This window comes from Limulus polyphemus, unplaced genomic scaffold (genome assembly GCF_000517525.1).
Source record: "Limulus polyphemus unplaced genomic scaffold, Limulus_polyphemus-2.1.2 Scaffold181, whole genome shotgun sequence".
Taxonomy (NCBI): Eukaryota; Metazoa; Arthropoda; class Merostomata; order Xiphosura; family Limulidae; genus Limulus; species Limulus polyphemus.
This window is the reverse complement of record NW_013665791.1, coordinates 171,173-183,446: the sequence shown is the minus strand read 5'-3', so window position 1 is coordinate 183,446 and position 12,274 is coordinate 171,173. Positions and strand designations below refer to the sequence as shown.

Below are 12,274 nucleotides of genomic sequence, written 5' to 3'. Positions count from 1 at the left end.
ATACAGTAACTACAGACTTCTTTTCTCACCCACCTACTAAAACAATGCTAATGCTGTATGCTAGTTCAATAATGGTCACATGTATTAGTTACTTAAGTTCATACAGTAACTACAGACTTCTTTTCTCACCCACCTACTAAAACAATGCTAATGCTGTATGCTAGTTCAATAATGGTCACATGTATTAGTTACTTAAGTTCATACAGTAACTACAGACTTCTTTTCTCACCCACCTACTAAAACAATGCTAATGTTGTATGCTAGTTCAATAATGGTCACATGTATTAGTTACTTAAGTTCATACAGTAACTACAGACTTCTTTTCTGTTTTTGTTGAGTTACTACGTTATCGCGTTATACACAGATTAACAAATTGAGTGTTTGATTGTTCTTCTGAAGAACCTTGGTGATCCAGCAATATCTACGAAAACACAATTAACACCAAGCGATCTTTTTCGCTTCCTGTTCCACCTAACGATATTTCAACCACAATCCCGATCACTTTATTAGAAAAAGGGGTGAAGCTGAAAAAATGTCAATTTTGAATTTCTACCTCATGTCTAGAATATTGGAACAGGCCGGGAGCCACCAGCAATGGATAGTTCTTCATATACTTCCCATGGTGCAGTGCGCTCAGCTGACACCTTTCAATACATTGCTAAAGACCACAGTCAGCGCGTGCCTCGTCGCGAGAGCACGTGTGAGGAAAAGATCAGATAAGGGTGTGTAACGCGATCTTCCCCAGTGCTTCGGAACATATATAAATATACATATATACAAGCGGAACACAAATGTTTGTTTATGACATAGACTCAGCATCCAGTACCCAAACACAGCACTGTTACTTTGAGGTCTATTAGACTTTTCACGAATCAAACTTTCCTATATCATTTTTCATTCACTCATGTGTATGAACTCGAAGGTTCTGACCTTGAGGAAATGAGTTTTTATATAATCTAAGTCGTCGACCATGACAGGTGTCCTGAAAACTGTGCCGTTGCTGCGCTGGTAAGTTAGCCTTGAGCTTTTTAAGACTTACTTAAGTTCTTAAGAATAGTATGTGAAGAAAGTTGACATATTGTTTGACATTCTTAAAGAGTAAACATTCTCGTAGTATACTGTTGAATCTGTGGGCCTATGGCCCATATTTACAGGGCCACTATAATACACGTTTAATACTTGAACTACTATTGTGCACCTTTCAGTTTAATGATCACTACCGCTATATTGCAAGTTCAATTTATTTAACCAAGTTACTAACGCTAATTAGAAGGCCTAATTAGTTACGTGCTCCAATGCAAACCAATGCCAAATTTGGGACCCGCTTTCGAGGAATACCCGTAAAAGTGTTTTCGCAAAATACTTGGGTTCCCTAAAGGGTTTGGTGAAAAGTTTTACTTTTGTGCAAACCTTTGGACCGAGACGATTCGTTTGGTACCACTTAAAAGTCGGTGTGACCAGTGGTTTAGGAGGAGTTACGTGACACAAAGACACTGAATCTTATATATATATATATACGAGGGAATCCGAATATTTCTCCAAGAATCGGAAAAAACTTCAGCTTCTCTTGGGTAATCGAAACGAAATCATATGAAAAGACATTTCAGTTACCCGAGAGAAGATGACGTTTTGTATGTTTTCCCAACAGAAATTCTCGTAACATGTAAGAATGAACTCATTAATAATATTTTAATATTACTCTGAATTATTTTCTCCTTTGAATTCAAATTAAAATATGTATGGTTTTTTTCTTCAAAATCTACCCTCTTTTTCACAAGTCTGATCTTCTCAGCTGTGTTGTCCATATTTTCTAGTACTTAGGGATAAAAATCTAATCTTTACGCTCAGTTAGAAGGAAGAATATTGTAGAAATAATTTCCGGACTTGAGGTATTTTCCGGCTATGTTTAAGCAACTAGGTCAACCACGATAATTAATTATGATTATTAAGATTTGAAAACTTCCGATTAAACCTCATTATTTGTTTTGCATTAGTTTTGAGTTGTGGGAAACTTACTCCTCATCCCTTTTAAGACTTTCAAAATGGTTACCTTCAGATACTCTGGAAATTTTTTTAAACATGATAAACATGACTTCTTTAAAGATTAATCTGAAGAATCAAAATGTATGTGAATAGTATAGCTAAATTCAGTTATACATACATATAAATTAATACCCTCTTTCACGAATACATCTCATTGAGTGAATAGGTAAAAAATAAATAAAAATAACGTTATTTTGAAGGAAAATTAATTATTCTTCAGTCATTTACAATAGATTGTAAAAGAGCTTAGCTCTATCCACTCTTCACCCACAGATAAAGGTTTCAGTTGTGTTCAAAATATAACTCTGAGCAGGTGAAATAGTCAGTTGCTACGTAACTGAGAAGAATATAATGGGGCTAAAAAATTAGGTTTGTTGTTCACTGAATTGTAATTTTATACTTGACAAGGTTGGTGGTTGGTTTAGTATTGTGTGGTTATAATAGGTTAGGAATATACATCTCATTGATTTTTTTTAGATATTGTTCGGTAAATTTCATACGCTCTTTCTTGGGATGCTGTCATGTGAATTGTTGGTCGTAGACAGTGATTGGCTAATAAAGATTGTGTTCTTCTGGGTTCTAAAGCCCTCTAACTTAGCTCTTTTTACCGTGTTTTAGCTCAGCTGTGTTGATTTGGTAAAGTAAATATCACTGCTACTGTTCTAATTCTTCATCTTTGTTCCTTTCTGCCAGGCCTTCCTTTCTTACCTTTGCACATTATGCCGTGCTTTTTTTCCTTACCTTTATGCTCTCTGTCGGATCCCACTTTCTCATTGTTCTTTCTGCATTTTATTTTGTGCAACATGTCTAACGCTAACAATATATGTTTTCATGTTTTATTTATATGTTATACACTGCCTCAAGCAATTAAAGAAAATCAGAATTTGTTATGATAAAGCAAAAATCACTGTAATAAATATTGTTAATTATACCCCCAGATCAGGCATATCACGGTCAAGTGTTGTGGCTCCACTTTTCATTATCAACTGAAACACAGAGTTTAAAATCTTCCACGTTATTCATGAACAATGACTAGACCTCAGAAAAGGCACGTGAACAATCAGTAGACGAATATAAGCTGGCCAATAACAGCAGGTTGTTTCGAACTGGCTATACGTCTCAAAATGTAAACAGATGTAAATCAATTATAAAGTTACAAAGACACTGGGATTAGACAGACTGTCATCAACAACACAAACAGATGACAACACTATGTTGATTCTGGATTACTTGGTTCGCAACGAACATGTTTCAAGACTGAATCAGATGTTCGCAGCCGTAAATGGATGCCGTGTAAGTATACAGTGGCTAGAAACAAACTTCACACTCAAGGGCAATCCATACGACATATCCTCACTGAGGTGCATTCCGCACATAACAATGTACAAAGCAGTTTGTATGCGATATTGTAAATAATACTTTCAGTAGACTAATAACAATATACTTCTAATAAATGAGTTGTGCTTCACTCTGTAATTCAGATATCTGGCGTATACTTATTTAGCGAGAATCTGGAATCAGAAACATCCTCGTTCTCATAGAGGAACGTGAAGCATATGGAGAGTGTAAATACTATGCGGGTAGAAATAAGTGTTGGTAGACGTACCGACTTCTAACTCCTGTAGAATGGTACCATTAATATAATACATCCTACTACCTTTTTTCTGCCATCTGCTGGCGTAATTATACGTGACTACAGCCTAACGGTTGGATGTGACTGCTTTTATCAATTTAAACTAGTTAATATATATTTTTGAAGAAGAGCAGATTAACTGAACACCTAGCATACTCAAGGAACTTTAATTTCTTGAATCGTGACAGATAAAGAGACTCGACAGACATTAAAGATATGTCTTTATAATGCACCTAAGAGACTCGACAGACATTAAAGATATGTCTTTATAACGCACCTAAGAGACTCGACATACACTAAAGATATGTCTTTATAACGCACCTAAGAGACTCGACAGACATTAAAGATATGTCTTTATAACGCACCTAAGAGACTCGACAGACATTAAAGATATGTCTTTATAATGCACCTAAGGAACTCGACAGACATTAAAGATATGTCTTTATAACGCACCTAAGAGACTCGACAGACATTAAAGATATGTCTTTATAATGCACCTAAGAGACTCGACATACACTAAAGATATGTCTTTTAGAAGAGTTGACCAGGATACCTTATAACATTGTCAGCATTCTGATTTTACGCGTGCAACATCGGTACCAGGCTGCCTTTACTGACCAGGATGACCATACTCCATACTGAAGTGAAATGTCACGAGCTTTAAAGCCAGATCCACCAAATACTCATTTACGAATGTTGGCTGAATGACTACATTTCCGCTCACATGACTGGCCAGTAGATACGTGGTTTACCAAAAATATTGAATGAACGATGATTAACGTTACTTTATACCTATAGTTCTGCCTTCTCATAGCTTAGATATTATAAATTCCAATTATCCTTTAATTGTTTTGTGCAGTGTATTGTGGTTCAACGGATATTAGCGATATTATAATTACTTTGGTTTAATTGATAAGTTCTAATACACCTTTGCTGCGTTTGATGCAAAGCTATTGCTCAAACGATTTATCATAGAAAACATGGCAGAATTGTCTTGACATTTTGTGTGTATATATATATGTTTATATATATATATTTAAAAATACCACCAGTTAGCTAGTTAAGTAAACATAATAATACAAATAAAGTAATGACACGTTTAGCGTGAATTTAGAAGTTAAAGAAAGCCTACGAAAGCTGTAACAAAGGCATTTTTATGGTTATATTTTTTCTTAATAAGTGAAAATTTAGATCGACTGCCACAGATTTCAGCTTTCGCTTTATTGACCATTGATAATGGAATTTGATAGATGCTTTTGAGCTTTGCTAATCGGCTAATAAAGTAAGAAATTGTTAATTGCCTTTTGTTTTTGAAAGTGCGAGTTGCAACTTCACAAGATGATGTACTGCTTTTAACCTTTAGCTTAAACATATCGTAACTATTGTTTGTACTCGGGTCTCTGGCCGCCATATTGGTTTGGCCTGTTTATTCTTTTATTTTCCGAAGCTATCTCTTTCACTTGCTCTTTATTATTATTTGAAATTAAAAATAAAACATTTAACCACTTTCTTAAGTAGTCTCTTCGCTTTGTTCGCTGCCTCTCAGCCTTTTGAAGAAGTTACTCAACTGTTAAATTACTTTAATATTAAGATTATAACAGACAAAATCTCTCCCTCTTCCAACCTTAAACATATAAAGTGTGGGAGTGTTTAACCTAGTGTGAGTTAATATTTTGTATGTTACAATCTACAGTGATGAAATTTGAGTTGTAAATGAGGTTTTAACAAGCTAGAAACATAAACATCCTAACTCACTCCATCTTACAAGGAAAGTTGCATCTGTAAACCAAAACTACATTAAAAGTGCTGACCTATCTAAAGATCACTATATCTCTATCACATGCTATCTACACACCTAATTGGACTGATGAAAGCTGATAGCTTGAAACTACAATTTTTAGTCGGTCATGTGAGCTAGCATGTTACCAATCAGGCATAAGCTACGTTCAACAATAGGAAGTGCTCTGACTTGAATCTATCTATCTATTTAAACTTAGGAGGTCAGGTCATACATTAGTTGCTTTTAAATTGCAAAAGTATTAGCTTTATTTACATTTATTGCTAAGTAAAATTGGTGTTAAAATTTACAGAACATAAATATTTACGTACCTACACTCGTGTACGTGTAAATAAACACTGTAAATATTCAATTTTTACATCTAGACAAGATAGGAAATGTTAACCATCTTTATGGATTTGTTACAGATCTACTTATATAAATTTACTAAAACACAGTCTGAAAAAGGTACAATTAATACATTTTTGACAACTAAAATCGGTTTAAACAGGTAAGTGTATAGTGGAAAAAAGTGAGTATAAACTAAACTCTGACATTTACTGGTAGGCCACGATATGCATTGTAAAGGTACAAGGTTCGAACCACGATGACGCTGATCATCTTCTGCACTTTCGTTTATGGGCGCGTTATGTGGATAACATATAAATTCGTTATCTGGTTCAAATTAGGAGAGGGTGCAACAGAACCTTAAGGGTCTCTGACCTGGTCACTTAGACCACGTGTCGCATAAAGTGCGATCAGGTTGAAAATATTAGACATGATTTACATATTTTACAGTAGAATACTTGTTAATTGGAATTAATTCTGTACGTAATTACGATTTTAATCGAATGGAAGCTAATCTAGTATAAGCACAATCGTCCCCAATTCTCAAAGTCGGTTTAAAACTTAAACTTTAGAGATGTTTTTGAAACTAAGCATTTCGCAATACAGAGGTTGAGCATGTTATATTAAAAGATTTTGGAGCTTCACCACGTCTTTAAAATCACTACATCTGCCCCTACTCTATCTCATGACTGTACATTAATACTCCTGCAGCATAATTTTCATTATGAACGGTTCTGTCGTAAGTTACCATGTCCAAAGATCACTACTTCTCCCTGTAGACTTTCAATAATCCATCCAGTGTACGAGAACGATACTTTCCCAACGTCCATTATAATAATCCAATCGCACAGAAATCCATTACCTATTGGTCTCGTTTCCAGATTGAGATACTTATTGATTGTGTTACTACTGTTGCCCGGGGCACGCGTGTCTTCAAATGGAATATCATAAATATTCTTTTCATTTTCCAGCTGCTTGAGGTAGGCGACGGTTGAGCAGATGGTACGACTGGAAGCCATATGTTACTGAACTTACACCCTGTTGATTTTGTTTCCAGATGGTGATGTTTTTTGACTATGTTTTGTCCTGTTGTCTGAGACACGTGGACGAATTTTGCCACTGACCTTTGTGTTCTTGGATTCTCATTTGTTACAAGACTCCGCATTTTGTTTACCACAGCTGAAATACGACTTGTTGTATGTCTTTTTCTGGATGGTCCTGGTGTTCCAAAATGATCCAAATGTTTTTTGTTTTTAATGTCAAAGAATATTCCGTCTTGGAAACTTTATATCCCGATCTGAACACATCTTTATGATTTGAGTGTATGAATAATTTTCGTCAGAAAGGGATGTTACATACCTTTACCAGTAGTGATCATTTTTCGGTAACACCAAACTACCTACGTAACGCAAAGCAGTGCTGACATATAATTCTAATACATTCTGTTCCACCGCGAATTGATATCGGCTGTGGTTTTTACATTTACTTAAATGATAGATAAACACGTTCTAACGAAACATGATAGAACATTTTAACTAATTACTACATAAATGACCAGAATACCCCTAACTATATGAATTATTAAACGCTAAGAATGGAACATCTTTGTACCAAACTTTTTTGAAGATATACATAAAAAAGGTTAGTTTTGTCAAAATATTTTTATTGGAAAAACTACCACATCCTGCTATTTCATTCTACAGTAGTGATGTTTAAAATATAAACGCCATTTATGTCTTAATCTAACATTTATATCCACCGCTTTCAAAATTTCCATCAGGTTTCACGGAACGTCTAGAAATCTTAAAGACTGTTGTTACTAATTCTGTATATTTGATCGCTAGCTTGTCTTCCGCCCAATGTTACCAAATGTATGTAATATATTTGATCGCTAGCTTGTCTTCCACCAATTGTTACTGATTGTATGTAGTATTTTTGATCGCTAGCTTGTCTTCCACCCATTGTTACTGATTTTATGTAGTATATTTGATCGCTAGCTTGTCTTACACCCATTGTTACTGATTGTATGTAGTATATTTGATCGCTAGCTTGTCTTACACCCATTGTTACTGATTGTATGTAGTATATTTGATCGCTAGCTTGTCTTCCACCCATTGTTACTATTTGTATCTAGTATTCTTTATCGCTAGGTTAATTTTCCGTCCATTGTTACTAATTGGATGTAGTATTTTTGATCGCTAGCTTGTCTTCCACCCATTGTTACTGATTGTATGTAGTATATTTGATCGCTAGCTTATTTTCCGTCCATTGTTACTAACTGTATGTAGTATTTTTGATCGATAGCTTGATCTCCGCCCTTCTTACTATCAAGGATCTATTAGTTAGAATAAGAAATTATTTTATAGTCTCAAAACTTTTGTATCATTTCTATAAGCTCTAAGTAGAAAAAAATATTTATGTAGACCTTGCAAAGGATCAAAGGACAGTCTAAAAATGATGACATATAACACGGGTGACAAGCTAAATATGATGACATATAACACGGGTGTTTTGACTCAGCTTTTCGTAAACTGTTACTTTATTGAAAAAAAATAAAGACAATGAGTATGAAATTGACACTTCTTCTAAAGCTCAACTGAGGTTATATGTGGATATGTAATCCTCTAACAGTGCTTTAGAGCACAACCGAATGACGCGTTATAAATAATTCGATAAGAAAGTCAACATCGGTACTTTAATTATTAATAACGTCCTAGCTTCTACCCTTTTCGTTACCAGCGTTATAGAATGTCTCTTGCGTAAACAAACCATTTTAGTGTACGGTTTTAGCAAAATTTCACGAGATTAAACCACAAGGCAAAGGTCAACGATCTGACCTCACATCGTTTTTAACACCTCGAACCATATGGCCCTTCAGCTCATATCTTCTAATCATTCAACGATTTCTGAAACGAAACTGAACGAACTATCATTAGTCTCTATTCAACGTAGATGGTCTCGCTACTGGTAACCCTAAGCGACGTGGTAGTCCATGTTTGGAGATTCGTGTATAGTTTTGGACGAGTAAGACTGAGGAGAGAGGTTAAACTTGTAGATATCAAAGCTAGAAAGTAACGTTCTCAAAGAAGATTAGCACCGAATGAAACTTTGCCTTTACATACTTGTAAAAAGAAAAACTAAAAAAACCTCTATTATTTCCTTTCTTATTTAAAGTGCTCTCATTTTAAAGGACGTGATAACAAAAAAAAATTATAATTTTCAAGATGAAATGGAATATGCATACTGGATAAATATATATACACAACATTCTAAATCTAAATCTGTACACCTTATTAATGCTTATGATAAATTATATCAATTATTTATGCAGTTTAGCAGCTCGCTAGAAGTGGTTACATTAGGCCAGGGGCTCCCATAGGTCCTCAGCACAAGGCCTCTCACTCAGTGTTCTATAGATATAGAGCACCTTAAGAATACCTGCAGATCAGGTTCGGTAACAGAAGGATACAGAACCATAGTTATTACTTCCAATTGAAACACGAGATTAAAGTAATGCTAATATTATCACAGAATGTAAAAATTAAGCACTTTACAACTATACTAGGTAATGGCGATTTTATTTGAGAAAGAACAAAAATCAGCACAAAAAGAACAAGATATTGCGTCCACTTAATTTTCCACCTCAAATCTTGGACTACTGCCGTCTTCTTGAGGGAGACTGCTGCCCACAGAATATTCTCGTAATTTTTGGACTATTGATTCTTTGGAGGGCATTGCGACCATATTACTGCCTCTTAAGTGTTAAGCTATTGATGTTTGAGAGGTTTTGTGACTTACAGTTTGCTACTTCGAGTCTTGGACTGTTAAATCTTGAGAGGTTTTGTGACTACAGTTTGCTACTTCGAGTCTTGGACTGTTAAGTCTTGAGAGGTTTTGTGATTACAGTCTGCGACTACTGATTCTTTCTACTCTCAAGTATTAAATTGCTGAGTATAGGTATCTTTGTTTTTGTCAGCACGACTTAGTTTGTCAACACTTTAAATCACAATTTTTACATTAAGATTAATGTAAAATTACTAATTCTCACTGACTAAACTTTTTACCAACAGTAGATTAAGAATTAAATTGTGATCTTTTACCACTTTGCATCAATTACAAGCTAAAAGATAGACGTTTTCAGAAAGGGATTTATGTAAGATGTTTATTTTGGTATAGTAATATTTCTTTTACCCTAGTTTTGTGAGCCATCAAATCATGATAAATTATTATACGGTAAAGTTTAGTGTTTTTTTTTTTTACTTTTAGGACGCGAATACTAGCCAACCAATTGTACTGTATCTAAAACAAAATGGCTTGGTACTCCTCCATAAAGTAAGCAAACAATAACACAAAAGTGTGTTTAGTAGTCATGTACTAATTATGTATAAAACTAATAATATAAATAGTATAGGGATTAGTTTTACCAACAGATATTTTTCTTTGTGGTTGCAATTCAACAGAAGCAGCAGCGTGAAGACCGACACTTTTTGTTGGAGTTTCTAAAGAGCCAAACATTTATTATATCCTTACTCATCTAGATGGGTCCACGAATATTTTGTTTCCTACTTGCAATTCCTAGAAATAATAGAATGAAACCTGAAAATAAACAGAAAATAATGTTTACTGTTAAACTCTCCAGTTAACACAGATATTCAGTTTATTGTAACCGTATTAGTTTTGTAGCTGCATTACAAATACATATTCTAAAGTATCATACTTTTTCTTCAAATCTATAGGACAGACCAGAAAACATTGGCCACATTTAAGTATGTCAGATCTTGAGATGAGAATTCCCGCGTGAGTATAGAAATAAAGCTAAATATGTTAGTTATGTGCGTTTAGTGTGGTTCAACGTCATAATACATCTAAACGCCTCTGATAATTGCAATGAAAATAACTCAAATGATGGTGTTTGTCGGAACTCGCTGTTTTTACACATTTGTTGACTTCACTGTATAAACGACCGAGGTGGTTGTGAATTTGTGTGTTTTTTATTTTCTTATTATTGTCCTATTGATTCTTTGATATTACATAGTCATTACCAACTGAAATTGACTCTAGCATAGACCACAAGTAATGCACAGGTGCTTCAAATTAATAATTACTTTTCATCAACATACATTTTGAGTTATTTACACAAGTCACGTGATTTAGACTATATGAATAATGGATATCTGTACCACTATATCAATAACGGATATCTTTACCATTATATGAATAATGGATATCTGTACCACTATATCAATAATGGATAGCTTTACCATTATATGAATAATGGATGTTTTTACCACTGATATCCCGTTTGAAATCTTCAACTTTAAAATTCAACATTCGTGAGAGTTGAAGTAAGTTATTGTGTAATATGTACATAGTTCTAGTAGCTTAATACGTACAAGTGAATTTATCTGTTTATTTAAATACTAATACTTTTTTGATAAATTTTCGTAGAAGTTTATTTTAGAATATTATGTTTGTCGAACGAATTCATTTATTATCTGTCCTCCTAAGTTATCAGAATTGTGAAATTAAATTATCAATAGCAGCTTCTTTAGTGAAAAAAAAAAGATTTCGGATTAATAATCCACTCATCATCCGCTATCATCATGTGTTACGATATTTGAATCAAAAGTCTTCTTACTTGATCAGAAGTTATTGCTATCATCTTTAGCTTACCAATGCAAAAGAAGAAGAATGTATATCGATAGATTAACTTGGATGTGAGTCTCGAGACTTGATAGCATACAACGTGAAATCAACTCTGGCGGTTGTTTTTGTAGTCTTTTTATTCACTTGATATTCTTTAGTGAAAAGCTTCACAATGGACTGTTTGTACTCTGTTCATTGGATATTTTAGCAATGTAAGTCCGTAAACTTACCACTGACCCATCGGGGGACTTTTCGTTTACGAGTTTAACGCGTATATTTAATTTTTCATATTAATATGGCGTGTGCACAAATTTTAATAATCTCTTTCCTATATGTGTCTAATCCAGAGCGGGTAATGCCAACCTTAATGGGACTGTAATGTGAAAATGGTTAGTACAGTAATATCATATTGTAACCATAAAAACCTGAACCATTCCTAGACAATCGAGGATTGAATGGTATCTTATGAAAATAGTAACTATGGACAGCTGAAGTAATAATTCAAAACAAAACTTTCACTTCTATGTTTCCACTGAATTTCCTGGAGTCTTTCAGTTTCCCACATTGTATCAACTTCCATAAGAACCTGATTAAATATTTCAACAAATTGATTGAAATCTATATTTTCTTTTGAAAAGATGCACGGGATGCATGTGATTTATGTATCTCATTCGTATACTCGCAATGAGAATAGTTGCAATTTTCAGTATACTATGTATTACAAATTAATTGTAAAAGTTAAACTAACAAACTAGTCTTTTCAGGGACTAAATAATGTTTGATTAAGGGATAATGTTCTTATAATTCTTATATGTGGAAACTTATTT

The 12,274-nt window shown here is 34.0% G+C and overlaps 1 protein-coding gene across 1 annotated transcript in view; it reads left to right on the top strand.

The window, feature by feature from the left end:
• Positions 1-867: 867 nt before the first annotated feature.
• Positions 868-12,274, top strand: part of LOC106478112 (fat-like cadherin-related tumor suppressor homolog) — a gene marked incomplete at its 3' end in the record, with an annotated part of 156,066 nt that continues 144,659 nt past the window's right edge. Inside the window, exon 1 of the mRNA XM_022381650.1 lies at positions 868-1,008. The remainder of the gene's footprint in view (positions 1,009-12,274) is intronic.